Source organism: Triticum urartu, chromosome 2 (genome assembly GCF_003073215.2).
Source record: "Triticum urartu cultivar G1812 chromosome 2, Tu2.1, whole genome shotgun sequence".
NCBI lineage: Eukaryota > Viridiplantae > Streptophyta > Magnoliopsida > Poales > Poaceae > Triticum > Triticum urartu.
In genome coordinates, this window is record NC_053023.1 from 26887825 (window position 1) to 26893583 (window position 5759).

Sequence of the window (5759 nt, forward strand, 5' to 3'; positions counted from 1 at the left end):
GCGGCGATCAATAGTACCGGTTCGTGGCGAACCTTTAGTACCGGTTCATGCCACGAACCGGTACTAAAGAGGCTGCATCAGCCTGCGGTTAGGCTATGGCCCCACCATCACCATTTAGTGCCGGTTCTTACCACGAACCGGTACTAATGAGTTTATGGCAAACTGTTTTTAGTCCCACCTCGCCAAGAGAGAGGCAGTATGAGCGGTTTATAAGCCGTGAGTGCACAGACAATGATAAAGAGTTGCAATGCTCACCTACATGTTGATTAGCTTCAAGCCTTGCGGAATAGCATAGATTCCACTGAGCTATGTGCAGTGCAGTCTACACTATTCCGAATGGCTTGAAGCAAATTAACCAGCATTGCACCTCTTTTTTATTTTTAATAACTTATTTAAACTCCGGACTTTTTTTGTGTTCAGTATGCAGCATTTAAAGCGACGTCATCAATTTCCAACATGTTCTGACATCATTTGTTGTTTTTCGGTCATTTACCTAATTGTTTAGAGAGCTAAATGACCGTGAAATTGAAAATCACTACAAAATGAATCCTGAAAATGTTGAAACTTGGCATGGTATCATCATATCACTCGCATAGCATGCGCGAAAGAGTAGAGAGGGTCACGACAAAAACTGGACGCACTTCATGTACAAACTGGACAAACTCTTTCCGAGTATCAGGGTTTCGGAGTCCGGAGTGGGTACTAATGTGCATCCCACCAATCAGGAAGAATCACACGGATCGTGTGTTTCTTTCTAGCTCTTGCGAGTCGTTGGATCAAGAGTGTGTTTCTTCCTAACTCATGTGAGTCGTTGGATCGAAACTACCACAATCACTTTGTGAGCCAGACGACCCTATATATAGCTAGCCCACCTCTCGCCTTCCCTGCATAAGCCTTTCAGTTCATCGACTGCATACATCTACCAGTTCATCGACTGCATACATTTACCAGTTCATCGACTGAATACAAATCATTCGGATTCGCCATCATACGTCCAACCGTGCATTTGATATGCATATATATGCATCACGAGCCACGGTTGGGCTGTATGATGGCGATACCGATTGGTTTGTTCTAGATCCGACATAAAAGGTTTGATACAACTTCTTTTTTGTGACATAAGAGCTATCTCTCCTCCTACCTATTTTAGTTACACAACTACCTATTTGTGCCAAATTTTCATTTTTGCTGTTGCTCTTGCATCATAAGCATCCATGTTAACTGGACATACAAGTAATGCAATTTAACCAAACTATCTTGTGATCTTCGCCAAGAGAGAGGCAGTATGAGCGGTTTATAAGCCGTGAGTGCACAGACAATGACGAAGAGTTGCAATGCTCACCTACATGTTGATTAGCTTCAAGCCTTGCGGAATAGCATAGATTGCACTGAGCTATGTGCAGTGCAGTCTACACTATTCCGAATGGCTTGAAGCAAATTAACCAGCATTGCACCTCTTTTTTATTTTTAATAACTTATTTAAACTCCGGACTTCTTTTGTGTTCAGTATGCAGCATTTAAAGCGGCGTCATCAATTTCGAACATGTTCTGACATCATTTGTTGTTTTTCGGTCATTTACCTAATTGTTTAGAGAGCTAAATGACCGTGAAATTGAAAATCACTACAAAATGAATCCTGAAAATGTTGAAACTTGGCATGGTATCATCATATCACCCGCATAACATGCGCGAAAGAGTAGAGAGGGTCACGGCAAAAACTGGACGCACTTCGTGTACAAATTGGACAAACTCTTTTCGAGTATCAGGGTTTCGGACTATACAAAAATAAATAATGCAGAAAATAAAAAAAACCATACAAAAAAATTACTCAAAAATAAATAGAAGAAAATAAATAATGCAGAAAAGAAAAAACTATATAAAAACTACTCAAAAAAATAAAAAAAAATAAGTAATGCAGAAAAGAAAAAACTATATAGCAAATTTGTTGGCACACTGCCCTGTGGGTCTACCAGACCTAGGGTGTGCAAATGCAGGCCCAGGAGGGCCAGCAGACCCACAGGGCAGCGTGCCCTAATTAATTAGGCCCAGAAGCCTGCTATATAGAGGAGTTCGAAAAGGTAGCCGCGGTTGGGTTTATAAACCAGTGCGGCTGCCCTTCGCCGGGCGAGGTGGGACTAAACTTTGGGGTGGCAGCGCAAGGCCTTTAATACCGGTTGGTGGCTTCAACCGGTACTAAAGGCTCACCCTATATATACAGCACTTACGAAATTTCAGTTACATCTTCCCATTTCTTTCGTCAACCTCTCGCGCGCCGCTCCCGTCGCCGCCGCCCGTCGCCCGTCGTCGTCCCCGCCCGCCCCGAACGCCGCGCGCCGCCGTCCGTCGTCGTCCCGCGCCGCCGTCCGTACGTATCTCGCTCTCTCCTCGCGCGTACCCGGCCGCCGCGCCGCGCGCCGTCCGCCCCGAACGCCGCGCGCCGCCGTCCGTCCCCGCCGCCGCCCCGAACGCCGCGCCCCCGCCCCGTACGCCGGCGCCCCCGCTCGTACGTACGGGGCGGCGCGCATGCACACACACACATGCATATACCACACACGCATACACACACATACACACATACGTACACACATATACGTATACACACACATACACACACATTTTTTTTCTTATTTTCTGTTTTTCAGAAAAGTTAATTAGATGATCGAATGTTAGATTAATGTCGAATGTTAGATGAATTAGCTAGATAGAAAAATTGTCGAACTAGAGATTAGAACTAGTTGAATAATTAATATAACTAGTTTATTTTTAGTAAGAAAATTTAGGTATATGAGATTTGAACTAGTTCAATAATTAATATAACTAGTTTATTTTTAGTAAGAAAATTTAGGTATATGAGATTTGAACTAGTTCAATAATTAATATAACTAGTTTATTTTTAGTAAGAAAATTTAGGTATATGAGATTTGAACTAGTTCAATAATTAATATAACTAGTTTATTTTTAGTAAGAAAAATTTAGGTATATGAGATTTGAACTAGTTTCAATAATTAATATAACTAGTTTATTTTTAGTAAGAAAATTTAGGTATATGAGATTTGAACTAGTTCAATAATTAATATAACTAGTTTATTTTTAGTAAGAAAATTTAGGTATCTGAGATTTGATGAATCTAATTAAAATATTATTTGTTAATGAGTTTTTCTGTTTATTTATTTTTTTATATATTTTTAGTTTATATAAATGTTAGATTAATGTCGAATGTTAGATGAATTAGATAGAAAAGTTAAATATATAGTAATGTCAATTGAATATATAGTTAGATATATTAATGTCAAATGTTAGATGAATATATATTTGGCTAGATATATATAGGTGTTTAATGTTTCACCTATATGAACATAGGAAATGTCATCTGACGACGAAAAAGATTTCATTATGTGCGAACACTGTGAAGACAGCGCGGCCTGTGTGACCAAAATTTCCTTGTTGATGGTAGGCGCTTCAGCATCAAGCTGGATGAGACATTCGAAGTTGATACAGTAAGTCACTTTGTCAATTATTATTTGAATGCAAAACTTATGCTTCATTTGCTTCAACTTATAATTTTAAATTTTCACTATTCTACTAGCGCATCCCCTGCCATGCAAGAATTTTTGTCTTGGATAAGATAGGTTTTAGTGCTATAGATGATATGGAGGTAAAGAGAGTTTACTTGAAGACGGAGCATGGGTATACTTTCAACGTCAAATTATATAATGGAGACACATACACCCATTTTGAATGCAAAACTTGGCAAGCACTATGCAAGGCTTATGCATTTGAGCCTGATATGGTTATCACCTTTGATATTCGTCGAAAATGATATTGAAGGTAATATAGACATCTGGGTCGATGTGCAAACGCCTCCAGTTCTACCATTTGGTGAGTTTTTCTCAACCATGCATGCATATGTTTATGTCTTTCATACAGTTTATTCAAAAATAGTTGACAACTAATTTGTATTGTCAGCTTATTTCGGTTCAAGCAAACATGTCCGGCGCTTGGTAGACAGGACCTACTACTGCCCCGGGGCTCAACTAAACTGCGAGGAGATAAGTCATTATGTTTCATGGCTTGAGGATCTTAATACTGTCAAGACAATTTTTTTTCCTAAACTTAGAAATGTTAGTACTCAAAACGTGCGACCAATGGTGATCGTATTGAACTACGGTCACATCTATAATCAAAAGATGGTAAGATTTTAAATATTTGTCCTTAATTAGTGCATCTTTTGCATACATTATTTTTGAAGCTAAACTTTCATTGCTTAGTATATTAATTACTATACGATGTTGTTCAACAGGGACTTCCGATGACAGTTGTGCCTCAGTGGATCGAGACAAAAGGTCGCATGTCAATGGTTAGCTTACGACCAAGATTTCCTACATTGCACATGAGTGCATTCAGGATTTCTGAAAGCGAAGAATGCTTAATAGTGAAAGATTGGAGCAAAATTGTTAACGATCGCAGAGAAGTACTAGGGGGCAGTAAGGTGAAGCGCAACCCAAGATTAGGAGACAGATTCATCTGCATGCTCCAGTATGATGAATCAGGAGAGCTATACATGTTCTATGCTATTCTACCTGAGAGGGAGCAGCAGGATCAGTAGCTACTAGTTCATGCTCTTAATTAGTACTTGTCTCATGTCCGTGTCCTGAACTTCGATCTTGGTGACGATTATGTTGAACTTGATGATATCTTTGCTTCTGTTACAAAGTGAATGTTTCCTCTTTAAGCTAGCCAGCGTTGATGATGATTAGATAGCTAGCGCGGTAATGACTATGATGATTAAATAGTGGTAATTAGACGACTACGATGATTTTTAGCTAGCTAGAGTTTATTTATATATGTGATGATGATGATGATGATGATGATGATGACGACTACAACTCATTATAACGTAAAACAATCCTAAATTAAATTAATAACACAAATTTAATTGAAAAATACAAAATAAAACAAAAACCCACAACCATTTAGTACCGGTTGGTGTTACCAACCGGTACTAAAGGGCTCCCGGCCCCCGGAGCTGGCTCGTGCCACGTGGTTCCCCTTTAGCACCGGTTCGTGCTGAACTGGTACTAAAGGGGGGGAGTGCCGAAACGTTAGTGCCGGCTCCATAACCGGCACTAAAGGCCCTTACAAACCGGTGCTAATGGCCCGTTTTCTACTAGTGCATCAAGGAAACGGGAGTCCAAAGCAACAGACCAAAGAAGCCTAGAGCCAAAGCGTTTTGCGGTCTTTTTAGTTTTGTCAGGTTGGTGTGTACGTGACTTGTATTATGATTCTTATGATATAAATAAAACACATACTATCATGCAAAAAAAAAACTTCGTGTGCAACAACCTCGATCTTTGACGTGCAATTGGTTTTTTTGGGAGAGTGAAAAAACTTCGTATTTGCACCCGCTTTGCGCAGGTACAGCCTCGATCTTTGCCGTGCAGTTGATCTTTCCGGAGAGCTCAAGACGCTTACGTTTTAGAAATTAGAAGTTTGCGCAGTTGGAATTCTTCCCGTTCATGGAAAAAAAAATCTTCCTGAGACAGAGTTGCATAAGTACTACTGTATTCAAGATGGCAGTCGAGTTTCCATTGTGATCTTTTTCACCGTCGGTTTCTACTTGCGCCGTCGTACTCATGCATACGTGTCCGGTGTGAATTGCTAATAGCACTAGTACGCCCTTGTGCTTGTGTATAAGTATAGACGAGTTGTCCGTCCATATGCTGATCCACGCATATCGTACGGCAAGTGAAAATCGCTCC